The sequence below is a fragment of the Chiloscyllium plagiosum genome, unplaced genomic scaffold (assembly GCF_037043375.1).
Source record: "Chiloscyllium plagiosum isolate Xiang-an unplaced genomic scaffold, Cpla_swu_hap1 HiC_scaffold_46, whole genome shotgun sequence".
Classification (NCBI taxonomy): domain Eukaryota; kingdom Metazoa; phylum Chordata; class Chondrichthyes; order Orectolobiformes; family Hemiscylliidae; genus Chiloscyllium; species Chiloscyllium plagiosum.
In genome coordinates, this window is record NW_028270184.1 from 4614885 (window position 1) to 4641030 (window position 26146).

General features: G+C 50.0%; 1 protein-coding gene across 3 annotated transcripts in view; it reads right to left on the reverse strand.

The window, feature by feature from the left end:
* LOC122543979 (calpain-1 catalytic subunit-like) overlaps positions 1–8615 on the reverse strand; it is an 86995-nt gene extending 78380 nt beyond the window's left edge. The window contains exons 1-2 of one of the 3 annotated variants that reach the window (XM_087983742.1): positions 8489–8511; positions 2891–2996 (exon numbers count right to left, since the gene is read on the reverse strand). The gene's annotated coding sequence lies outside the window, so the exon portion shown is untranslated. Of the gene's footprint in view, positions 1–2890; positions 3018–8488 lie in introns of those variants that run through there. The other 2 variants (XM_087983741.1, XM_087983740.1) reach the window with 2 other exon arrangements.
* Between the last annotated feature and the right edge of the window lie 17531 nt (positions 8616–26146).

Genomic DNA, 26146 nt, shown 5'->3' on the forward strand with positions numbered 1-26146 from the left:
ACAGAGTCAGTGTTTATTCAGCAGGGTAAGGGTCACTCACTGTGTAACCGTACAGAGTCAGTGTTTATTCAGCAGGGTAAGGGTCACTCACTGTGTAACTGTACAGTGTCAGTGTTTATTCAGCAGGGTAAGGGTCACTCACTGTGTAACCGTACAGAGTCAGGGTTTATTCAGCAGGGTAAGGGTCACTCGCTGTGTAACTGTACAGAGTCAGGGTTTATTCAGCAGGGTAAGGGTCACTCACTGTGTAACTGTACAGAGTCAGTGTTTATTCAGCAGGGTAAGGGTCACTCACTGTGTAACCGTACAGAGTCAGTGTTTATTCAGCAGGGTAAGGGTCACTCACTGTGTAACTGTACCTAGTCAGGGTTTATTCAGCAGGGTAAGGGTCACTCGCTGTGTAACCGTACAGAGTCAGTGTTTTTTCAGCAGGGTAAGGGTCACTCACTGTGTAACCGTACAGAGTCAGGGTTTATTCAGCAGGGTAAGGGTCACTCGCTGTCTAACCGTACAGAGTCAGTGTTTTTTCAGCAGGGTAAGGGTCACTCACTGTGTAACCGTACAGAGTCAGGGTTTATTCAGCAGGGTAAGGGTCACTCACTGTGTAACTGTACAGAGTCAGTGTTTATTCAGCAGGGTAAGGGTCACTCATTGTGTAACTGTACAGAGGCAGTGTTTATTCAGCAGGGTAAGGGTCACTCACTGTGTAACCGTCCAGAGTCAGGGTTTATTCAGCAGGGTAAGGGTCACTCACTGTGTAACCGTACAGAGTCAGGGTTTATTCAGCAGGGTAATGGTCACTCACTGTGTAACCGTACAGAGTCAGGGTTTATTCAGCAGGGTAATGGTCACTCACTGTGTAACCGTACAGAGACAGGGTTTATTCAGCAGGGTAAGGGTCACTCGCTGTGTAACTGGACAGAGTCAGTGTTTATTCAGCAGGGTAAGGGTCACTCACTGTGTAACTGTACAGAGTCGGTGTTTATTCAGCAGGGTAAGGGTCACTCACTGTGTAACTGTACAGAGTCAGTGTTTATTCAGCAGGGTAGGGGTCACTCGCTGTGTAACCGTACAGAGTCAGTGTTTATACAGCACGGTAAGGGTCACTCGCTGTGTAACCGTACAGAGTCAGTGTTTTTTCAGCAGGGTAAGGGTCACTCACTGTGTAACCGTACAGAGTCAGTGTTTATTCAGCAAGATAATGGTCACTCACTGTGTAACTGTACAGAGTCAGTGTTTATTCAGCAGGGTAAGGGTCACTCACTGTGTAGCTGTACAGAGTCAGTGTTTATTCAGCAGGGTAAGGGTCATTCACTGTGTAACTGTACAGAGTCAGGGTTTATTCAGCAGGGTAAGGGTCATTCACTGTGTAACTGTACAGAGTCAGTGTTTATTCAGCAGGGTAAGGGTCACTCACTATGTAACTGTACAGAGTCAGTGTTTATTCAGCAGGGTAAGGGTCACTCACTGTGTAACTGTACAGAGTCAGTGTTTATTCAGCAGGGTAAGGGTCACTCACTGTGTAACTGTACAGAGTCAGTGTTTATTCAGCAGGGTAAGGGTCACTCACTGTGTAACTGTACAGAGTCATTGTTTATTCAGCAGGGTAAGGCTCACTCATTGTGTAACTGTCCAGAGTCAGGGTTTATTCAGCAGGGTAAGGGTCACTCGCTGTTCTGCTTTACAGTTTGAAGTGAACATTGCAACCTTGTGCAATGTCGGCAGCTGAAATCTCCTTGTGTAACCCCTCGTCCTGTGTAACTTCTCAGCCTGGCGCAACCCCGTGTGGTTTCAGGAACAAGACTGACTTGTATGCCCTAGAGTTCCACAGGGTTCACCTGTCAACACCATCCTGTGCGGGGCATACCATTGGGACTGTGGTGGTTACAGGGCCGGAGGGTACACGGATATCTCCGGTTGAACTCAGTGAGTTGTGATGATTGTGCATTGTGAGATTGCTGATGATGAGGGTGTGTCGGTGTAGCAGGAGTCACAGAACACTGGGCTGGAGGCAACTGGAAGGTAATGGGGTGCTATTCTTTATTACACGAGGACTTGAACATCAAAGAAAGGATGCAATTCAGGCTTTGGTGAGACCGCACCTCGAGTGGGCAGTTCTGATTTCAGAACGATATCAATACTTTGGAGGGAAACAAAAACTGCTGGAGGTCTGAGCGGGTCAGGGCTGCATCCTTGGAGAGAGAGCAAGATAACGTTTCGAGTCTAGATGACTCATCAGAGCTCCGATGAGGAGCTATCTGGAGTGGAAACGTTGGCTTTTTCTCCTTCCATGGATGCTGCCCGACCCGCTGGGATCTCCAGCACGTTTTGTTTTCAGTCTGGATTTCCAGCATCCGCAGTGATTTACTCCTGTAGATACACTGGAGGGGCTTTACTCGTAGAATACCTGGAATGGGCAACCTATGGGGAATAGGCTGGGCAGGCTGGGCCTGTTTTGACTGGAGTTTAGCGGGGTGAGGGAATGACCTGACTGAAGGATACAAGACCCCGACTGAAGCCAAAAGAAGAGCAGATGCTGTAAATCAGAAACTGGAATTGCTGGAAAAGCTCAGCAGAGCCGATAATCATCCACGCAAAGAAATCAGTTAACATTTCGGAGCGAGAGACCTTTCGGCGACATGAGTTCTGCGAGAAGGTCATCTCGACCCAGAACGTTAACTCGGAGTCCAGAGATAGACAGAAAACCAGTTGGGCAAAGAAAGGAGTGGTTAACAGTCATCCTGGGGGTGGGGGGGTGGATAGCCGCTAATGGGGACCATTCATAGCTGACAATGGGGTGCCTGTGGTGGCGAGAGACAGGGACAGTGCAACGTGCACCGTATCGTTTACCAGAGTTTAACTGCAGTGTGTTCCTGTTGTACAAACTCACCACCTGCAGCTCTGACACCACTGGTAGGATTCACCAAGAGGTTCCAGATGAGGTTCAACGTGTTACTCGTTGGGCTGTTTCGGTTCCCAGACCGGACTGAAGCACACTTTCACAAAGTGGTTTGTGTCAATCCACACGCACAGGGTAGAGAGATCAGCATTGACACAGCACACACACCCAGACAGACAGTCAGACAGACACACACACACACACACACACACCAGCATTAACGATAACCAAGAAAAAGTGCAATATCCCAAAATTATCAGCTTACTGTCACAGACCTGTACACCCCGGTATGCACCGAGTCACTGATCTCCATCAAAACAGGCCAATTACTACATCCCAATGGTATCATCCCCTGATATCATGGGGGGAGTGAGTCAGTATTTACACAGGATTCTGGGGGGTGTTTGTCAGTATTTATAGGGGATACCCGGAGGGGAGTGTGTCAGTATCTACAGGAGGTCCATGGGGGGAGGAGGAATATGTCAGTGTTTACAGGGGTCCTGGGGCGGGGGCGGGGAGGGGAGAAGTGTGTACGTATTTAGGGAGGGGGGTCCCCGTGGGGAGGGGGAGTGTCAGTATTTGCAGGGACTCCCTGGGGGGTGATGGGAGTGTGTCAGTATTTACAAGGGGTCCCCGAGAGGAGCGTGGAGTGTTAGTATTTACAGGGGGTCCTGGGGAGGAGGGGGGAGTGTGTCAGTATTTACAGGGATTCCCCTCTGTTAGCAGCTCTCCCTCTCTCTCCTCCCTCTGTTACACTCTCTCTCTCTCTCTCTCTCTCTCTCTTCCTCTTTCTCCCCCTCCCTCCCTCTCTCTGTTAGTCTGTTTTTTTCACTCTCTCTCCCTCCTCTATTACAATCTCTCTCTCCCTGTGTTAGTCTCTCTCTCTCCCTCGCTCTGTTACAGTCTCTCTCTCTCCCTCGCTCTGTTACAGTTTCTCTCTCTCCCTCTCTGTTACAGTTTCTCTCTCTCCCTCTCTGTTACAGTTTCTCTCTCTCTCCCTCTGTTAGTCTCTCTCTCACCCTCTGTTACAGTCTCTCTCTCCCCCTCTGTTAGTCTCTCTCTCTCTCCCTCTCACCATCTCTCTCTCTTCCCCTCCCTTTGTTACCTTCTCTCTCTCTCTCTCCCTCCCTCTGTTACAGTCTCTCTCTATCTCCCTCTGTTACAGCTCTCTCTCTAACTCCCTCTGTTACAGCTCTCTCTCCCTCTGTTACAGTCTCTCTCTCCCTCTCTCACCATCTCTCTCTCCCTCCCTCTGTTACAGTCTCTCCCTCTCTCTCCTTCCCTCTGTTATCGTCTCTCTCTCCCTCCCTGTTACCGTCTCTCTCTCTCCCTCCCTCTGTTACAGTCTCTCTTCCTCTCTCCCTCTATTACAGTCTCTCTCTCTCCCTCCCTCTGTTACAGTCTCTCTTCCTCTCTCCCTCTATTACAGTCTCTCTCTCCCTGTTAGTCTCTCTCTCTCCCTCCCTCTGTTACCGTCTCTCTCATTCCCCTCTCCCTCTGTTAGTCTCTCTCTCTCTCTCTCCCCCTCCCACTGTTACAATCTCTCTCCCTCCCTGTTACAGTCTCTTTCTCCCTCCCCTGTTAGTCTCTCTCTCCCTCCCTGTTACAGTCTCTCTCTCTCTGTTACAGTCTCTTTCTCTCTCTCCCTCCCTGTTACAGTCTCTCTCTCTCCCTCCCTGTTACAGTCTCTCTCTCCCTCCCTCCCTGTTACAGTCTCTCTCTCCCTCCCTGTTACAGTCTCTCTCTCCCTCCCTGTTACAGTCTCTCTCTCCCTCCCTGTTACAGTCTCCCTCCCTCCCTCCCTGTTACAGTCTCCCTCCCTCCCTGTTACAGCCTCTCTCTCCCTCCCTCCCTGTTACAGTCTCTCTCTCCCTCCCTCCCTGTTACAGTCTCTCTCTCTCCCTGTTACAGTCTCTCTCTCTCCCTGTTACAGTCTCTCTCTCCCTCCCTGTTACAGTCTCTCTCTCCCTCCCTGTTACAGTCTCTCTCTCCCTCCCTGTTACAGTCTCTCTCTCCCTCCCTGTTACAGTCTCTCTCTCTCTCCCTCCCTGTTACAGTCTCTCTCTCCCTCCCTGTTACAGTCTCTCTCTCCCTCCCTGTTACAGTCTCTCTCTCCCTCCCTGTTACAGTCTCTCTCTCCCTCCCTGTTACAGTCTCTCTCTCCCTCCCTGTTACAGTCTCTCTCTCCCTCCCTCCTTCCCTGTACAGTCTCTCTCTCTCTCTCCCTCCCTCCCTGTTACAGTCTCTCTCTCTCTCCCTCCTTCCCTGTTACAGTCTCTCTCTCTCTCTCCCTCCTTCCCTGTTACAGTCTCTCTCTCTCTCTCTCCCTCCCTCCTTCCCTGTACAGTCTCTCTCTCCCTCCCTCCCTCCCTGTTACAGTCTCTCTCTCCCTCCTTCCCTGTACAGTCTCTCTCTCTCTCTCTCTCTCCCTCCTTCCCTGTTACAGTCTCTCTCTCCCTCCTTCCCTGTACAGTCTCTCTCTCTCTCTCTCTCTCTCCCTCCTTCCCTGTTACAGTCTCTCTCTCTCCCTCCATCCTACCCTGTTACAGTCTCTCTCCCTCCCTCCTTCCCTGTTACAGTCTCTCTCCCTCCCTCCTTCCCTGTTACAGTCTCTCTCTCTCTCTCTCTCCCTCCTTCCCTGTTACAGTCTCTCTCTCTCCCTCCTTCCCTGTTACAGTCTCTCTCTCCCTCCTTCCCTGTTACAGTCTCTCTCTCTCCCTCCCTCCTACCCTGTTACAGTCTCTCTCCCTCCCTCCTTCCCTGTTACAGTCTCTCTCTCTCTCCCTCCCTCCTACCCTGTTACAGTCTCTCTCCCTCCCTCCTTCCCTGTTACAGTCTCTCTCCCTCCCTCCTTCCCTGTTACAGTCTCTCTCTCTCTCCCTCCCTCCTACCCTGTTACAGTCTCTCTCCCTCCTTCCCTGTTACAGTCTCTCTCCCTCCCTCCTTCCCTGTTACAGTCTCTCTCTCTCTCCCTCCCTCCTACCCTGTTACAGTCTCTCTCTCTCCCTCCTTCCTACCCTGTTACAGTCTCTCTCTCTCCCTCCTTCCCTGTTACAGTCCCTCTCTCTCTCCCTCCCTCCTTCCCTGTTACAGTCTCTCTCTCTCTCCCTCCTTCCCTGTTACAGTCTCTCTCTCTCCCTCCTTCCTACCCTGTTACAGTCTCTCTCTCTCTCCCTCCTTCCCTGTTACAGTCTCTCTCTCTCCCTCCTTCCCTGTTACAGTCTCTCTCTCTCCCCCTCCCTCCTACCCTGTTACAGTCTCTCTCTCTCTCTCCCTCCTTCCTACCCTGTTACAGTCTCTCTCTCTCCCTCCTTCCTACCCTGTTACAGTCTCTCTCTCTCTCCCTCCTTCCTACCCTGTTACAGTCTCTCTCTCTCTCCCTCCTTCCTACCCTGTTACAGTCTCTCTCTCTCTCCCTCCTTCCTACCCTGTTACAGTCTCTCTCTCTCCCCCTCCCTCCTACCCTGTTACAGTCTCTCTCTCTCCCTCCTTCCTACCCTGTTACAGTCTCTCTCTCTCTCCCTCCTTCCTACCCTGTTACAGTCTCTCTCTCTCTCCCTCCTTCCTACCCTGTTACAGTCTCTCTCTCTCTCCCTCCTTCCTACCCTGTTACAGTCTCTCTCTCTCCCTCCCTCCCTGTTACAGTCTCTCTCTCTCCCTCCTTCCCTGTTACAGTCTCTCTCTCTCCCCCTCCCTCCTACCCTGTTACAGTCTCTCTCTCCCTCCTTCCTACCCTGTTACAGTCTCTCTCTCTCTCCCTCCTTCCTACCCTGTTACAGTCTCTCTCTCTCTCCCTCCCTCCTACCCTGTTACAGTCTCTCTCTCTCCCTCCTTCCTACCCTGTTACAGTCTCTCTCTCTCCCCCTCCCTCCTACCCTGTTACAGTCTCTCTCTCTCTCCCTCCTTCCTACCCTGTTACAGTCTCTCTCTCTCTCCCTCCCTCCTACCCTGTTACAGTCTCTCTCTCTCTCTCCCTCCCTCCTACCCTGTTACAGTCTCTCTCTCTCTCCCTCCCTCCTACCCTGTTACAGTCTCTCTCTCTCCCTCCTTCCTACCCTGTTACAGTCTCTCTCTCTCTCCCTCCTTCCTACCCTGTTACAGTCTCTCTCTCTCTCTCCCTCCCTCCTACCCTGTTACAGTCTCTCTCTCTCTCCCTCCCTCCTACCCTGTTACAGTCTCTCTCTCTCCCTCCTTCCTACCCTGTTACAGTCTCTCTCTCTCTCCCTCCCTCCTACCCTGTTACAGTCTCTCTCTCTCTCCCTCCCTCCTACCCTGTTACAGTCTCTCTCTCTCCCCCTCCCTCCTACCCTGTTACAGTCTCTCTCTCTCTCCCTCCCTCCTTCCCTGTTACAGTCCCTCTCTCTCTCCCCCTCCCTCCTACCCTGTTACAGTCTCTCTCTCTCTCCCTCCCTCCTACCCTGTTACAGTCTCTCTCTCCCTCCCTCCTACCCTGTTACAGTCTCTCTCTCTCCCTCCCTCCTACCCTGTTACAGTCTCTCTCTCTCTCCCTCCCTCCTACCCTGTTACAGTCTCTCTCTCTCCCTCCTTCCTACCCTGTTACAGTCTCTCTCTCTCTCTCCCTCCTTCCCTGTTACAGTCCCTCTCTCTCTCCCTCCTTCCTACCCTGTTACAGTCTCTCTCTCTCTCCCTCCTTCCTACCCTGTTACAGTCTCTCTCTCTCCCTCCTTCCCTGTTACAGTCCCTCTCTCTCTCCCTCCTTCCTACCCTGTTACAGTCTCTCTCTCTCTCCCTCCCTCCTACCCTGTTACAGTCTCTCTCTCTCCCTCCTTCCTACCCTGTTACAGTCTCTCTCTCTCTCCCTCCTTCCCTGTTACAGTCCCTCTCTCTCTCCCTCCTTCCTACCCTGTTACAGTCTCTCTCTCTCTCTCCCTCCTTCCTACCCTGTTACAGTCTCTCTCTCTCCCTCCTTCCCTGTTACAGTCCCTCTCTCTCTCCCTCCTTCCTACCCTGTTACAGTCTCTCTCTCTCTCCCTCCCTCCTTCCCTGTTACAGTCTCTCTCTCTCCCCCTCCCTCCTACCCTGTTACAGTCTCTCTCTCTCTCCCTCCCTCCTACCCTGTTACAGTCTCTCTCTCTCCCTCCTTCCTTCCCTGTTACAGTCTCTCTCTCTCCCCCTCCCTCCTACCCTGTTACAGTCCCTCTCTCTCTCCCTCCCTCCTACCCTGTTACAGTCTCTCTCTCTCCCCCTCCCTCCTACCCTGTTACAGTCTCTCTCTCTCCCCCTCCCTCCTACCCTGTTACAGTCTCTCTCTCTCTCCCTCCCTCCTACCCTGTTACAGTCTCTCTCTCTCTCCCTCCCTCCTACCCTGTTACAGTCTCTCTCTCTCTCCCTCCTTCCTACCCTGTTACAGTCTCTCTCTCTCCCTCCTTCCTACCCTGTTACAGTCTCTCTCTCTCCCTCCTTCCTACCCTGTTACAGTCTCTCTCTCTCTCCCTCCTTCCTACCCTGTTACAGTCCCTCTCCCTCCCTCCCTGTTACAGTCCCTCTCCCTCCTTCCTACCCTGTTACAGTCCCTCTCCCTGATGGTCCCTCTCTCCCTCCGCCCGCTGCTGCTCCAATCTCACTTACCGACTCTCCCCGCACCGATCTCTCTCTCTCTCGGTTTGCACACACCCGGAGCGCGCCTCCGCCACTCCCAGGCGCGGCGGGCACGCGCACAGCGCATTGCATCGTGCGCGTTCCCGGCGGGGTCCTGTTCAGGACTGGTCCTGTCCATGTGCCAGGGAACACAGAGAGGACACCACCCCCCGGTGCCATCTGTACCTCCCCCTGTGCCCGCCCATTTCACCAGCTCATTAGGTCTAAACCTGTCTTTGGTTAATCATTGACCCTGGCACATTGGCAAGGCTTGGTTTATATTTAACCCATTTCAACCTCAATGCCCTCTGGCATATTGGCACCTCCTCACTGTCCAGGGGTCAGTGCTGAGGGAGTGGGCACTGTCGGAGGGTCAATGCTGAGGGAGTGGGCACTGTCGGAGGGTCAGGGCTGAGGGAGTGGGCACTGTCGGAAGGTCAGCACTGAGGGAGTGGGCACTGTTGGAGGGTCAGTGCTGAGGGAGCGGGCACTGTCGGAGGGTCAGTGCTGAGGGAGCGGGCACTGTTGGAGGGTCAGTGCTGAGGGAGCGGGCACTGTCGGAGGGTCAGTGCTGAGGGAGCGGGCACTGTCGGAGGGTCAGTGCTGAGGGAGCGGGCACTGTTGGAGGGTCAGTGCTGAGGGAGCGGGCACTGTTGGAGGGTCAGTGCTGAGGGAGCGGGCACTGTCGGAGGGTCAGTGCTGAGGGAGCGGGCACTGTTGGAGGGTCAGTGCTGAGGGAGCGGGCACTGTCGGAGGGTCAGTGCTGAGGGAGCGGGCACTGTTGGAGGGTCAGTGCTGAGGGAGCGGGCACTGTTGGAGGGTCAGTGCTGAGGGAGTGGGCACTGTCGGAAGGTCAGCACTGAGGGAGTGGGCACTGTCGGAGGGTCAGTGCTGAGGGAGCGGGCACTGTTGGAGGGTCAGTGCTGAGGGAGCGGGCACTGTTGGAGGGTCAGTGCTAAGGGAGTGGGCACTGTTGGAGGGTCAACGCTGAGGGAGTGGGCATTGTCGGTGGGTCAGTGCTGAGGGAGTGGGCACTATCTCAGGGAGTGGGCACTGTCTGACGGAGCGGGTACTGTGTGAGGGTCAGTGCTGAGGGAGTAGTCACTGTCTGAGGGAGTGGGCACTGTCGGAAGGTCAATGCTGAGAGAGTGGGCACTGTCAGAAGGTCAGCGCTGAGGGAGCGGGCACTGTCGGAGGGTCAGTGCTGAGGGAGTGGGCACTGTCGGAGGGTCAGTGCTGAGGGAGTGGGCACTGTCGGAGGATCAGTGCTGAAGGAGAGCCGCACTGTCGGAGGGTCAGTGCTGAGGGAGCATGCACTGTCGGAGGGTCAGTGCTGAGGGAGCGGGCGCTGTCGGAGGGTCAGTGCTGAGGGAGCGGGCACTGTCGGAAGGTCAGTGCTGAGGGAGCGGGCACTGTCGGAGGGTCAGTGCTGAGGGAGTGGGCGCTGTCAGAGGTTAAGTGCTGAGGGAGTGGGCGCTGTCGGAGGGTCAGTGCTGAGGGAGCGGGCACTGTTGGAGGGTCAGTGCTGAGGGAGCGGGCACTGTTGGAGGGTCAGTGCTGAGGGAGTGGGCACTGTTGGAGGGTCAGTGCTGAGGGAGCGGGCACTGTTGGAGGGTCAGTGCTGAGGGAGTGGGCATTGTCGGAGGGTCAGTGCTGAGGGAGTGGGCACTGTCTCAGGGAGTGGGCACTGTCTGACGGAGCGGGTACTGTGTGAGGGTCAGTGCTGAGGGAGTGGGCACTGTCGGAGGGTCAGTGCTGAGGGAGTGGGCACTGTCAGAGGGTCAACGCTGCGGGTGTGGGCATTGTCGGAGGGTCAGTGCTGAGGGAGTGGGCACTGTCAGAGGGTCAACGCTGAGGGTGTGGGCATTGTCGGAGGGTCAGTGCTGAGGGAGTGGGCACTGTCTCAGGGAGTGGGCACTGTCTGACGGAGCGGGTACTGTGTGAGGGTCAGTGCTAAGGGAGTGGGCACTGTCTGAGGGAGTGGGCACTGTCGGAGGGTCAGTGCTGAGAGAGTGGGCACTGTCAGAGGGTCAGTGCTGAGGGAGTGGGCACTGTCGGAGGGTCAGTGCTGAGGGAGTGGGCACTGTCAGAGGATCAGTGCTGAAGGAGAGCCGCACTGTCGGAGGGTCAGTGCTGAGGGAGCATGCACTGTCGGAGGGTCAGTGCTGAGGGAGTGGGCGCTGTCGGAGGGTCAGTGCTGAGGGAGCGGGCACTGTCGGAAGGTCAGTGCTGAGGGAGCGGGCACTGTCGGAGGGTCAGTGCTGAGGGAGTGGGCGCTGTCAGAGCGTAAGTGCTGAGGGAGTGGGCGCTGTCGGAGGGTCAGTGCTGAGGGAGTGGGCACTGTCGGAAGGTCAGTGCTGAGGGAGCGTGCACTGTCGGAGGGTCAGTGCTGAGGGAGTGGGCGCTGTCAGAGGGTCAGTGCTGAGGGAGTGGGCACTGTCTCAGGGAGTGGGCACTGTCTGACAGAGCGGGTACTGTGTGAGGGTCAGTGCTGAGGGAGTGGGCACTGTCTGAGGGAGTGGGCACTGTCGGAGGGTCAGCACTGAGGGAGTGCCGCACTGTAAGAGGGTCAGTGCTGAGGGAGTGGGCACTGTCGGAGGGTCAGTGCTGAGGGAGCGGGCACTGTCGAAGGGTCAGCGCTGAGGGAGTGGGCACTGTCAGAAGGTCAGCGCTGAGGGAGTGGGCTCTGTCAGAGGGTCAGTGCTGAGGGAGTGGGCAGTGTCTGAGGAAGTTGCACTGTCAGAAGGTCAGCGCTGAGGGAACGGGCACTGTCTGACGGTCAGTGCTGAGGGCGCGGGCACTGTTGGAGGGTCAGTGCTGAGGGAGCGGGCACTGTCGGAAGGTCAGTACTGAGGGAGTGGGCACTGTCGGAGGGTCAGCGCTGGGGCAGGAGTTTGTGGAGGGACGGGATACACAGTAAAGCTTCCTCTGCACTGTTCCCATCAGACACTTCCAGGACGGGGGCAGTATCCTGCCTTGCAGGGGTTCAAAGGCGAGTTCCATTGAAATCTGGAGCCTGAAGTGAAAGAGTGATTTCTGACCTATTCCTGTATCTTCACTTCCTTTTAAAGCAACATCTCATTTCAGTACTCGGTTCTCATTCTCTCACGCTAATGCGTTAGCCACAGAACAGCAGAAACTGCTTGTCTGTGTGAGACTGGCCCTTCCCCCAGCTCTGAGTAATATTGTACACTGTGCAGCCGACACTCCTATAAAAGCCTCAGCTTTCAATGAGGAAGGAAATTTAACAATCGCTTTCCACTTCAATTTACCAGCATCGAAGATTCATGTAAATATGTGCACACCGTTGAGGGACAGTACGGGTTTTAGGACAGGGTAACCACATTGAGCATGTTCCAGCCACACACTCCCTCCTTGTCCACTGCAGGTTTTCTGGGTGTGATATTATCTCCAGCAACATGAGTGGGGATCTCTCTCAGCTTCGAGGCAAGGGACTGTGGGTTTAAACCTTATCCCAGAGAGGCCAGAGACACTGTAAAGCAGGCGCACAATTCAGTATCAGTGCTGAGGGAGCGGACACTGTTGGAGGGTCAGCGCTGAGGGAGTGGGCACTGTGGGAGGGTCAGTGCTGAGGGAGTGGGCACTGTGGGAGGGTCATCGCTGAGGGAGCGGGCACTGTCGGAAGGGCAGCGCTGAGGGAGCGGGTACTGTGGGAGGGTCAGCACTGAGGGAGCGGGCACTGTCGGAAGGTGACACCCCCATAGTTGGTTGTGGGATCTTGCTGTGTATAAACTGCTGCATTTCCAAACACTTTAACAGGGCGTGTATTTCAGAGAGGGTGTAACAGGGCGTGTAGTTCAGAGAGAGTGTAACAGGGCATGCATTTCAGAGAGGGTATAACAGGGCGTGTATTTCAGAGAGAGTGTAACAGCGTGTATTTCAGAGAGAGTGTAACTGGGCGTGTATTTCAGAGAGAGTGTAACAGGGCGTGTATTTCAGAGAGAGTGTAACGGCGTGTATTTCAGAGAGAGTGAAACAGAGCATGTATTTCAGAGAGAGTGTAACAGGACATGTAGTTCAGAAAGAGTGTAACAGAGCGTGTATTTCAAAGAGAGTGTAACAGAGCGTGTATTTCAGAGAGAGTGTAACAGAGCATGTATTTCAGAGAGAGTGTAACTGGGCGTGTATTTCAGAGAGTGTGTAACAGGGTGTGTATTTCAGAGAGAGTGTAACAGAGCATGTATTTAAGAGAGAGTGTAACAGGGCGTGTATTTCAGAGAGGGTGTAACGGCGTGTATTTCAGAGAGAGTGTAACAGAGCGTGTATTTCAGAGAGAGTGTAACAGGACATGTAGTTCAGAAAGAGTGTAACAGGGCGTGTATTTCAGAGAGAGTGTAACAGGGCGTGTATTTCAGAGAGAGCATAACAGGACGTGTAGTTCAGAGAGAGTGTACAGATTGTATATTTCAGAAAGAGTGTAACAGGGTGTGTTTCAGAGAGAGTGTACAGGGTATGTATTTCAGAGAGAGTGTAACAGAGCGTGTATTTCAGAGAGATTGTAACTGGGCATGTGTTTCAGAGAGAGTGTAACAGGGCGTGTATTTCTGAGAGTGTAACAGGGCATGTAATTCAGAGGGAGTGTAACAGGGCGTGTATTTCAGAGAGAGTGTAACGGCGTGTATTTCAGAGAGAGTGTAACAGAGCGTGTAGCTCAGAGAGAGTGTAACAGGACGTGTAGCTCAGAGAGAGTGTAACAGCGTGTATTTCAGAGAGAGTGTAACAGAGCGTGTATTTCAAAGAGAGTGTAACAGAGCGTGTATTTCAGAAAGAGTGTAACAGGGCGTGTATTTCAGAGAGTGTAACAGAGCGTGTATTTCAGAGAGAGTGTAACAGAGCGTGCAATTCAGAGAGAGTGTAACAGGGCGTGTAATTCAGGGAGAGTGTAACAGGGCGTGTATTTCTGAGAGAGTGTAACAGGGCGTGTATTTCAGAGAGAGTGTAACGGCGTGTATTTCAGAGAGAGTGTAACAGAGCGTGTATTTCAGAGAGAGTGTAACAGGACATGTAGTTCAGAAAGAGTGTAACAGGACGTGTAGTTCAGAGAGAGTGTACAGAGTGTGTATTTCAGAAAGAGTGTAACAGGGTGTGTATTTCAGAGAGAGTGTAACAGAGCGTGTATTTCAGAAAGAGTGTAACAGGGTGTGTATTTCAGAGAGAGTGTAACAGAGCGTGTATTTCAGAGAGAGTGTAACAGGGCATGCATTTCAGAGAGGGTATAACAGGGCGTGTATTTCTGAGAGAGTGTAACAGGGCGTGTATTTCAGAAAGAGTGCAACAGGGCGTGTATTTCAGAGAGAGTGTAACAGAGCGTGTATTTCAGAGAGAGTGTAACAGGACGTGTAGTTCAGAGAGAGTGTACAGAGTGTGTATTTCAGAGAGAGTGTAACAGAGCATGTATTTCAGAGAGATTGTAACTGGGCATGTATTTCAGAGAGTGTAACAGGGCGTGTATTTCTGAGAGTGTAACAGGGCATGTAATTCAGAGGGAGTGTAACAGGGCATGTATTTTGGAGCGAGTGTAATAGGACGTATATTTCGGAGAGAGTGTAACAGGACATGTAGCTCAGAGAGAGTGTAACAGGACGTGTAGCTCAGAGAGAGTGTAACAGGACGTGTAGCTCAGAGAGAGTGTAACAGGGCATGTAGTTCAGAGAGAGTGTAACAGCGTGTATTTCAGAGAGAGTGTAACTGGGCGTGTATTTCAGAGAGAGTGTAACAGGACATGTAGTTCAGAAAGAGTGTAACAGGACGTGTATTTCAGAGAGTGTAATAGGGCATGTATTTCAGAGAGAGTGTAACAGAGCGTGTATTTCAGAGAGAGTGTTACGGCATGTATTTCAGAGAGTGTAACAGGGCGTGTATTTCAGAGAGAGTGTAACAGAGCGTGCAATTCAGAGAGAGTGTAACAGGGCATGTAATTCAGGGAGAGTGTAACACAGCGTGTATTTCTGAGAGAGTGTAACAGGGCGTATATTTCTGAGAGAGTGTAACAGGGCGTGTATTTCAGAGAGTGTGTTACAGGGCGTGTAATTCAGAGAGAGTGTAACAGAGCGTGTATTTCAGAGGGAGTGTAACAGGGCACGTAATTCAGAGAGAGTGTAACAGGGCATGTAATTCAGAGAGAGTGTAACAGGGCATATCTTTCAGAGAGAGTGTAACAGGGCATGTAATTCAGAGAGTGTGTAACTGGGCGTGTATTTCAGAGAGAGTGTAACAGGGCGTGTATTTCAGAGAGTGTGTTACAGAGCATGTATTTCAGAGGGAGTGTAACAGAGCGTGTAATTCAGAGAGAGTGTAACAGGGCATGCATTTCAGAGAGGGTATAACAGGGCGTGTATTTCTGAGAGAGTGTAACAGGGCGTGTATTTCAGAAAGAGTGCAACAGGGCGTGTATTTCAGAGAGAGTGTAACAGAGCGTGTATTTCAGAGAGAGTGTAACAGTGCATGTATTTCAGAGAGAGTGTAACAGGGCATGCATTTCAGAGAGGGTATAACAGGGCGTGTATTTCTGAGAGAGTGTAACAGGGCGTGTATTTCAGAAAGAGTGCAACAGGGCGTGTATTTCAGAGAGAGTGTAACAGAGCGTGTATTTCAGAGAGAGTGTAACAGGACGTGTAGTTCAGAGAGAGTGTACAGAGTGTGTATTTCAGAGAGAGTGTAACAGAGCATGTATTTCAGAGAGATTGTAACTGGGCATGTATTTCAGAGAGTGTAACAGGGCGTGTATTTCTGAGAGTGTAACAGGGCATGTAATTCAGAGGGAGTGTAACAGGGCATGTATTTTGGAGCGAGTGTAATAGGACGTATATTTCGGAGAGAGTGTAACAGGACATGTAGCTCAGAGAGAGTGTAACAGGACGTGTAGCTCAGAGAGAGTGTAACAGGACGTGTAGCTCAGAGAGAGTGTAACAGGGCATGTAGTTCAGAGAGAGTGTAACAGCGTGTATTTCAGAGAGAGTGTAACAGAGCGTGTATTTCAGAGAGAGTGTAACAGGACATGTAGTTCAGAAAGAGTGTAACAGGACGTGTATTTCAGAGAGTGTAATAGGGCATGTATTTCAGAGAGAGTGTAACAGAGCGTGTATTTCAGAGAGAGTGTTACGGCATGTATTTCAGAGAGTGTAACAGGGCGTGTATTTCAGAGAGAGTGTAACAGAGCGTGCAATTCAGAGAGAGTGTAACAGGGCGTGTAATTCAGGGAGAGTGTAACACAGCGTGTATTTCTGAGAGAGTGTAACAGGGCGTATATTTCTGAGAGAGTGTAACAGGGCGTGTATTTCAGAGAGTGTGTTACAGGGCGTGTAATTCAGAGAGAGTGTAACAGAGCGTGTATTTCAGAGGGAGTGTAACAGGGCACGTAATTCAGAGAGAGTGTAACAGGGCATGTAATTCAGAGAGAGTGTAACAGGGCATATCTTTCAGAGAGAGTGTAACAGGGCATGTAATTCAGAGAGTGTGTAACTGGGCGTGTATTTCAGAGAGAGTGTAACAGGGCGTGTATTTCAGAGAGTGTGTTACAGAGCATGTATTTCAGAGGGAGTGTAACAGAGCGTGTAATTCAGAGAGAGTGTTACGGCATGTATTTCAGAGAGTGTAACAGGGCGTGTATTTCAGAGAGAGTGTAACAGAGCGTGCAATTCAGAGAGAGTGTAACAGGGCGTGTAATTCAGGGAGAGTGTAACACAGCGTGTATTTCTGAGAGAGTGTAACAGGGCGTATATTTCTGAGAGGGTGTAACAGGGCGTGTATTTCAGAGAGTGTGTTACAGGGCGTGTAATTCAGAGAGAGTGTAACAGAGCGTGTATTTCAGAGGGAGTGTAACAGGGCACGTAATTCAGAGAGAGTGTAACAGGGCATGTAATTCAGAGAGAGTGTAACAGGGCATGTCTTTCAGAGAGAGTGTAACAGGGCGTGTAATTCAGAGAGAGTGTAACTGGGCGTGTATTTCAGAGAGAGTGTAACAGGGCGTGTATTTTAGATTAGATTAGATTAGATTAGATTAGATTAGATTAGATTTGGCGGCACGGTGGCACAGTGGTTAGCACTGCTGCCTCGCAGCGCCAGAGGCCCGGGTTCAATTCCCGACTCAGGCGACTGACTGTGTGAAGTTTGCACGTTCTCCCCGTGTCTGCGTGGGTTTCCTCCGGGGGCTCCGGTTTCCTCCCACAGTCCAAAGATGTGCAAGTCAGGTGAATTGGCCATGCTAAATTGCCCGTAGTATTAGGTAAAGGGGTAAATGTAGGGGTATGGGTGGGTTACGCTTCGGCGGGTCGGTGTGGACTTGTTGGGCCGAAGGGCCTGTTTCCACACTGTAAGTAATCTAATCTAATCTAATTTCAGAGAGTGTGTTACAGATCATGTATTTCAGAGGGAGTGTAACAGAGCGTGTAATTCAGAGAGAGTGTAACAGTGCGTGTAATTCAGGGAGAGTGTAACAGAGCATGTATTTCACAGAGAGTGTAACAGGGCGTGTAATTCAGGGAGAGTGTAACAGAGCATGTATTTCAGAGAGAGTGTAACAGGGCGTGTATTTCTGAGAGAGTGTAACAGGGCGTGTATTTCAGAAAGAGTGTAACAGGGCGTGTATTTCAGAGAGAGTGTAACAGAGCGTGTATTTCAGAGAGAGTGTAACAGAGCGTGTATTTCAGAGAGATTGTAACTGGGCATGTATTTCAGAGAGTGTAACAGGGCATGTATTTCTGAGAGTGTAACAGGGCATGTAATTCAGAGGGAGTGTAACAGGGCATGTATTTTGGAGCGGGTGTAATAGGACGTATATTTCGGAGAGAGTGTAACAGGACATGTAGCTCAGAGAGAGTGTAACAGGACGTGTAGCTCAGAGAGAGTGTAACAGGACGTGTAGCTCAGAGAGAGTGTAACAGGGCATGTAATTCAGAGAGAGTGTAACAGTGTGTATTTCAGAGAGAGTGTAACAGAGCGTGTATTTCAAGGAGAGTGTAACAGAGCGTGTATTTCAGAAAGAGTGTAACAGGACGTGTATTTCAGAGAGTGTAATAGGGCATGTATTTCAGAGAGAGTGTAACAGAGCATGTATTTCAGAGAGAGTGTTACGGCATGTATTTCAGAGAGTGTAACAGGGCGTGTATTTCAGAGAGAGTGTAACAGAGCGTGCAATTCAGAGAGAGTGTAACAGGGCGTGTAATTCAGGGAGAGTGTAACACAGCGTGTATTTCTAAGAGAGTGTAACAGGGCGTATATTTCTGAGAGAGTGTAACAGGGCGTGTATTTCAGAGAGTGTGTTACAGGGCGTGTAATTCAGAGAGAGTGTAACAGAGCGCGTATTTCAGAGGGAGTGTAACAGGGCACATAATTCAGAGAGAGTGTAACAGGGCATGTAATTCAGAGAGAGTGTAACAGGGCATATCTTTCAGAGAGAGTGTAACAGGGTATGTAATTCAGAGAGAGTGTAACTGGGCGTGTATTTCAGAGAGAGTGTAACAGGGCACGTAATTCAGAGAGAGTGTAACAGGGCATGTAATTCAGAGAGAGTGTAACAGGGCATGTCTTTCAGAGAGAGTGTAACTGGGCGTGTATTTCAGAGAGAGTGTAACAGGGCGTGTATTTCAGAGAGTGTGTTACAGAGCATGTATTTCAGAGGGAGTGTAACAGAGCGTGTAATTCAGAGAGAGTGTAACAGTGCGTGTAATTCAGGGAGAGTGTAACAGAGCATGTATTTCACAGAGAGTGTAACAGGGCGTGTAATTCAGGGAGAGTGTAACAGAGCATGTATTTCAGAGAGAGTGTAACAGGGTGTGTATTTCAGAGAGAGTGTAACAGGGCATGTAATTCAGAGGGAGTGTAATATGGCGTTTAATTCAGAGAGAGTGTAACAGGGCATGTAATTCAGAGAGAGTGCCCTGAATAAAAGTCTGAGGTTGTGGAAGTTGCTGGGGAGCTCGGAATTCCTGCAGTTAGAACGTAGAATGGTACAGGCCCTTCAGCCCTCGATGTTGTTCCAGCCCTTTATCCTACCCTAAGATCAAACTAACCTACATACCTTTCATTATACTAACTTCCATGTGCCTATCCAAGAGTTGCTTAAATGTCCCTAATGTCTCTGATTCTGCTACCTCTGCTGGCAGTGCATTCCACGCACCCACCACTCTGTGTGGAAAACCTACCTCTGACATCTGCCCTTACCCTTCCTCCAGTCACCTTAAAATTATGCCCCTTTGTGATGGACATTTCCACCCTGGGAAAAAGCCTCTGTCTATCCACTCCATTTATGCCCCTCTTCATCTTGTACATCTCTATCAAGGCACCTCTCATCCTTCTCCGCTCCACGAGGAAAGCCTAGCTCCCTCAATCTTTCTTCAGAAGACATACCTTCCAGTCCAGGCAGCATCCTGGTAAATCTCCTCTGCACCCTCTCTAAAGCTTCCACATCTTCCCTCTAATGAGGCGATCAGAACTGAACACAATATTCCAAGTGTGGTCTAACCAGGGCTCTATAGAGCTGCAGCATAACCTCGCAGCTCTTAAACTCAATCCCCCTGCTAATGAAAGCCAACACACCATACGCTTTCTGAACAACGCTATCAACCTGGGAGGGATCTATGGACATGGACCCCAAGATCCCTCTGTTCCTCCACATTGCCAAGAATCCTGCCTTTAACCCTGTAATCTACGTTCAAATTCAACCTTTCGGAGTGAATCCCTTCACAGTTTTCCAGGTTGAACTCCATTGCCTCTTACCAGCCCAGTTCTGCATCCTGTCAATGTCCCGTTGCAACCTACAACAGCCCCCCACACTATCCACAACTCCACCAACCTTCACGTCATCGGTAAACTTACTTACCCACCCTTCCACTTCCTCATTCAAGTCATTTATAAAAGTCACGAAGAGCAGAGGTCCCAGAACCGATCCCTGAGGAACACCACTGGTCACCGAGCTCCAGGCTGAATATTTTCCGTCTATCACCACCCTCTGTATCCAGACAGACAAGTTTCCCTGTATCCCATGCCTTCTTACTTTCTGAATAAGCCTACAATGGGGAACCTTATCAAATGCCTTGCTAAAATCCATGTACACCACATCCACTGCTCTACCTTCATCAATGTGTTTAATGACATCCTCAAAGAATTCAATAAGGTTTGTGAGGCATGACCTGCCCCTCTCAAAGCCATGCTGACTATCTCTAATCCAACTATGATTCTCCAAGTAATCATAAATCCTGTCTCTCAGAATCCTCTCCAATACTTTGCCCACCACAGATGTAAGACTGACTGGTCTGTAATTCCCAGGATCATCCCTATTCCCTTTCTTGAACAAGGGAATAACACTTGCCACCCACCAGTCATCTGGCATTACTCCAGTGGACAGTGAGGACACAAAGATCATCGCCAAAGGTGCAGCAATCTTTTCCCTCATCTCCTGTAGTAAGCTAGGGTATATCCCATCTGAGCTGAAAATGTGCTGCTGGAAAAGTGCAGCAGGCCAGGCAGCATCCAAGGAGCAGGAGAATCTCCAGCATCTGCAGTCCTCACTTTCTCCTCCTGTATCCCATCTGACCCATGGGACTTATCTATCCTTATGTTTTTCAAAATTTTCAGCACATCTTCCTTCCTAACATCAACCTGTTTGAGTATATCAGTCTGTTTCACTCTGTCCCCAGAAACATCAAGATCCCTCTCAGTTGTGAAGACTGGAGCAAAATATTCATTAAGGACCTCCCCCAATTCCTCTGACTCCAGACGCAAGTTCCCCCCAATACCCCTGATTGGCCCTACCCTCACTCTGGCTATCCTCTTGTTCCTCACATAAGTGTAGAACACCTTATGGTTTTCCTTAATCCTACCTGCTAAACCTTTTCCATGCCCCCTTTTAGCTCTCCAAAGTCCATTCTTCAGTTCCATCCTGGCTACCTTGTTACCCTCTAGATCCGTCTGATCCTTGCTCCTCAACCCTAAGTAAGCTTCCTTCTTCCTCTTGACTAGATGTTTCATATTCCTTGCCACCCAAGGTTCCTTCACCCTACCATCCCTTCCTTGCCTCAGTGGGACAAACCGATCCAGCACTCGCAGCAAGTGCTCCCTAAACAATCTCCTCATTTCTGTTGTGCATTATCCTGAGAACATCTGTTCCCAATTTAGGCGCCCCCAATTCCTGCCTAATAACATTGTAAATTCCCCTCCCCCAATTAAATACTTTCTCATACCGTCTGTTCCTATCCTTCTCCATGACTGTAGGGAAGGTCAGGGAGTTGTGATAACTATCACTGAAATGCTCTCCCACCGAGAGATCTGACACCTGGCCTGGTTCGTTGCCAAGCACCAAATCCAATATGGCCTCCCCTCTAGTCGGCCAATCTACATATTGTGTCAGGAACCCTTCCTGGAAACACCTGACAAAAATTGCGCCATCCAAACTATTTGAATTAAGCAAGTTCCAATCAATTTTTGGGGAAGTTTAAAGTCACCCATGGCAACAACCTTGTTACTTCTACACATTTCCAAAATCCGCCTCCCAGGTGTCTCTGTTGTTATTGGGGTGGGTATACTGTGGAAAACTCCCAATAAACTGACTATTCCCTTCCTGTTTCTGACTTCCACCCATACTGAGTCTGGAGAGAAACCCTCCTCGATGACCTCCCTTTCTGTAGCTGTGATGCTACCCCTGATTAGCAATGCCACTTCCCCACCTCTTTTACCGTGGTTCTGTTTGCCGAGCTGGGAATTTGTGTTGCAGCTGTTTCGTCCCCTGTCTAGGTGACATCCTCAGTGCTTGGGAGCCTCCTGTGAAGCGCTTCTGTGATGTTTCCTCCGGCATTTATAGTGATTTGTATCTGCCGCTTCTGGTTGTCAGTTCCAGCTGTCCGCTGCAGTGGCCGGTATATTAGGTCCAGGTTGATGTGCTTATTGATTGAATCTGTGGATGAGTGCCATGCCTCTAGGAATTCCCTGGCTGTTCTCTGTTTGTCTTGTCCTATAATAGTAGTGTTGTCCCAGTCGAACTCATGTTGCTTGTCATCTGCATGTGTGGCTACTAAGGATAGCTGGTCATGTCGTTTCGTGGCTAGTTGGTGTTCATGGATGCGGATCGTTAGCTGTGTGTTCTCTATTTCTGTGAAAACACGATATGACAGAGAAAACACAGAAATAGAGAACACACACCGGGTCATCAACGCCACACTCACAGGAATCCGATTCACGAGAGAGGAAGAAAAGGACAACCACCTCCCATTCCTAGACGTGATGGTACAGAGAACACCGAACGGAGAATTCACCACAAAGGTATACAGGACAGCCACTCACACAGACCAAGTCGTAAACTACGAAAGCAACCACCCAAACACACACAAAAGAAGTTGCATCACGACACTATTCAAAAGAGCCACAACACACTGCAGTACATCAGAACTGCAAAAAGAGGAAGAAGAACACCTATACAATGTACTCGGCAAAAACGGATACCCCCGCAATTTCATCAACAGATGCCTAAGGGAAAGACAACGGAAGGAGGACATGCCACAACCCAAAGGACTAGCCACACTACCATACATCAAGAGCATTTCCGAACTGACAGCCAGACTACTGCGACCCCTAGGACTCATAACAGCACACAAACCAACAGCCACTCTCAGACAACAACTCACCAGGACGAAGGACCCGATACCCAGCATGAGCAAAACCAATGTAGTGTACAAAATCCCATACAAGGACTGCACAAAACACTACATAGGACAAACAGGAAGACAGCTAACGATCCGCATCCATGAACACCAACTAGCCACGAAATGACACGACCAGCTATCCTTAGTAGCCCCACACGCAGATAACAAGCAACATGAGTTCGACTGGGACAACACTACTATTATAGGACAAGCCAAACAGAGAACAGCCAGGGAATTCTTAGATGCATGGCACTCATCCACAGAATCAATCCACAGAATCAATCAATAAGCACATCGACCTGGACCCAATATACCGACCACTGCAGCGGACAGCTGGAACTGACAACTGGAAGCGGCAGAGACAAACCACTATAAATGCTGGAGGAAACATCACAGAAGCGCTTCACAGGAGGCTCCCAAGCACTGAGGATGTCACCTAGACAGGGGACAAAACATCTGCAACACAAATTTCCAGCTCGGCGAACAGAACCACAACGACGACCATCCGAGCTACAAATCTTCGCACAAACTTTGAATCTCTTTTACCTCCCCCGCCCCATTCCTCTTGAAACATCTGAACCCTGGAACATCCTATAAGCGTTCCTGTCCCTGTAATATCCAAGTCTCTGTAATGGCCACAACATCATAGCTCCAAGTACTGATCCATGCTCTGAGTTGGTCACCCTTATTCCTGATACTACTTACATTAAAATAGATACACTTCAACCCATCACACTAACTGCATTATTGCCCTATCAAGTGCCTATCCCTCCTCACAGACTGTCTGCATGATGTATCTGGCTGTTCTCTCCCTACTCCATCATATGATCTGTAGCTCAGGTTCCCACCCCCCGCCCATCTAGTTTAAACCCTCCTGAAGAGCTCTAGCAAACTTCCCGCCTGGGACGTTGGTGCCCTTCCAGTTCAAGTGCAATCTGTCCTTCTTGTACAGGTCCCACCTTCCCCAGAAGGTATCCCAATGATCCACATAGAGTCATAGAGATGTACAGCACAGAAACAGACCCTTCGGTCCAACCTGTCCACGCCAACCAGATATCCCAACCCAATCTAGTCCCACCTGCCAACACCTGGCCCATATCCCTCCAAACCCTTCCTATTCATATACCCATCCAAATGCCTCTTAAATGTTGTAACTGGACCAGCTTCCACACTTCCTCATTCCATACACACACCACACTCTGTGTGAACAGGTTGCCCCTTAGGTCTCATATGAAGAACAGATCACTGAGACAAGTCAGAATATATACCTTTCTATTTTGGCTATAAACCACTGGACTTATTTGCTGAACACTAAGCAGATAAAGTTGGCTTTTTAGAGGTCAACCCTCTGAACCCAAATTCTTGAATTTCCCTTCAACTCTGTCAGTTTCGAAATGACTGCAATCTCACTGCGAAACAGCAAAGATATTGCTCTAGATTTCTAGAACATGGAATTTTCATACCGGGTTGGATGACCAGAATGTTATTTTTTGAACCAGATGCATTGACCTTTTTTTGTGGAACCAATTAACCTGTCTCAATCGCTTGGTAAAATAAAGTTAAAAATCACACAACACCAGGTTATCATCCAACAGGCTTAATTGGAAGCACACTAGTCCACTATCACCTGATGAAGGAGCGTCGCTCCGAAAGCTAGTGTGCTTCCAATTAAACCTGTTGGACTATAACCTGGTGTTGTGTGATTTTTAACTTTGTACACCCCAGTCCAACACCGGCATCTCCAAATCATTGGTAAATTAAGACATGGATGCAGCTATTAGTTAAGAACAACGGACTTACTCAAATAGACCTACACAAAGTGGATTGTTATCGGATGGATGCTATTCTCTAGACAACGAGTAAAGCATCATCAATCTACATTTGCAAGATTAAATATGAATTACGAAGGGAATACAGTGCTGTCTGTGTAATCAAACAACTGCGTGTTTCACTTCTGCCATCCAGTTCCAAACAAAACATCCACTGGAAGAGATTAGGCCTTGCTCATGGCTAAATAAAAATGTCTCATTGCCACATTGGGTTCTGGAAGGCTGTAAAATCAAGAGATTCAAAGGCCCACCTTCAAAACCGTTGTTTGTAATCGGAGAGTGAGGACTTTGACAAACTCTGCTTCAACGGGCACCTAATGAACCGGCACTTTCGATAAACCGAAAAACAAAGGTCTGCCTCAAACACCAGCAGGTTCCGGTTACCGCAAGGTCTGAGTAGTCAGGTCAGCCTGTGAGTGAGAAAAGCTCTTTTCTGGTACATTTAAGGCCAAGTTGCTTTATTATCTAAGTGATGTATGTTGTAAATAAAAAGTATTAACAGAGATGTGCTATAAGAAGGATGTTGTGAAACCTGAAAGGGTTCAGAAAAGATTTACAAGGATGTTGCCAGGGTTGGAGGGTTTGAGCTACAGGGAGAGGTTGAATCGGCCGGGGTTATTTTCCCTGGAGCGTCGGAGGCTGAGGGGTTACCTTATAGAGGTTTATAAAATCATTAGGGGGCATGGATAGGGTAAATAGACAAGGACTTTTCCCTGGGGTGAGGGAGTCCAAAACTAGAGGGGCATAGGTTTAGGGTGAGAGAACAAAAATTTAAAAGGGACCGAAGGGCAATTTTTCACGCAGAGGGTGGTGTGTGTATGCCAGAGGAAGTGGTGGAGACTGGATTACAAAGGATTTAGAGGGATATGGGCCAAATGCTGGCAAATGGGACTAGATTAATTTAGGATATCTCGTCGGCATGGACTAGAGTTGGACCAAAGGGTCTGTTTCCGTGCTGTACATCTCTATGGCTCTAAACGTGTATATCCCCTGCATGATGATTTTATTACCTTAGTGTGTGTTTGTTAAATTGATGGTGGATCTTTTCGTCAACCCGAATATTCGATCAACCCCGTGCTCCCCCCTAGGTGCTGGTTAATGAACGGTTTGTTGTATTTGGATCAGTGTGGGACAGACTGGGGCTGGGTATCAAGCTATAGAAGCACAGGACAAGGTGGGGACACCCCGTGCCACCCCCCCCCCTGCCAGAACCCAGCTTCCCAGAGAAACACCAGACAACAAGAGCAGCCCGAATGCTGTTCAAAGGGAAAGTGATGGGACTGCGCGGGGGGGGGGGGGGGGGGGGGGGGGGGAACGTCGTCATGGCTCCCGTACAGGAAACCAAGGAATTGCGCACAGAAAGATCCCACAGACAGAAACGCAAAGACGGCTTTTGTCCTTACTACTTGGCAAAGGGAGCAAACAGCGGCCCCAACATACGGCTGCTGTCTGTCCAATAAAAGGTGGTGGTTGACACATCAGAGATGGTCGGGCTGGCTCTCAGTGTCTGTCCCAAAGACAGCACCTCTGACAATGCAGCACTCCCTCAGTCTGGGAGATTTGACAGAGGTGTGCAAGATGATGAGAGGCACAGATAGAGTGAATAGCCAGAGACTTTTTCTCAGAGTAGAAATATCTATCATGAGGGGGCATAATTTTAAGATGATTGGAGGAAGTTTTCCAGAGATGTCAGAGGCAGGTTCTCTACACAGAGAGTGGTGGGTCCGTGGAATGCATTGCGGTAGTAGAGTCAGATATATTAAGGACATTTAAGCAACTCTTGGATAGGCACATGGATGACAGTAAAATGAAGAGTACATAGGTTAGTTTGATCTTAGAGTAGGATAAAAGGTTAGCACAACATCAAGGGGTGAAGGGTCTGTGCTGCACTGTACTGTTCCACGTTCTATGCATCTTCCATCTCAGTGCCCCAGGGTGGAATGGGAGATTGGTAGAGGGGCATGTTACAGAATGGGCTTGGTGGGTGGTGAGTTGGGGGTTGAATGGTTGATTACAGCCCGGTACAGGGTACAACAGCTGGTTTATCTGTGTATTGCTTCAGAGAGATAGAGAATTGGAAATATATCGGCCGTTCCTTCATCGCCAACGGTTCCTGGAGCTCACTCCCTAATGGGCACTGTGTGGGTATCTCTACGGAGGTTCAA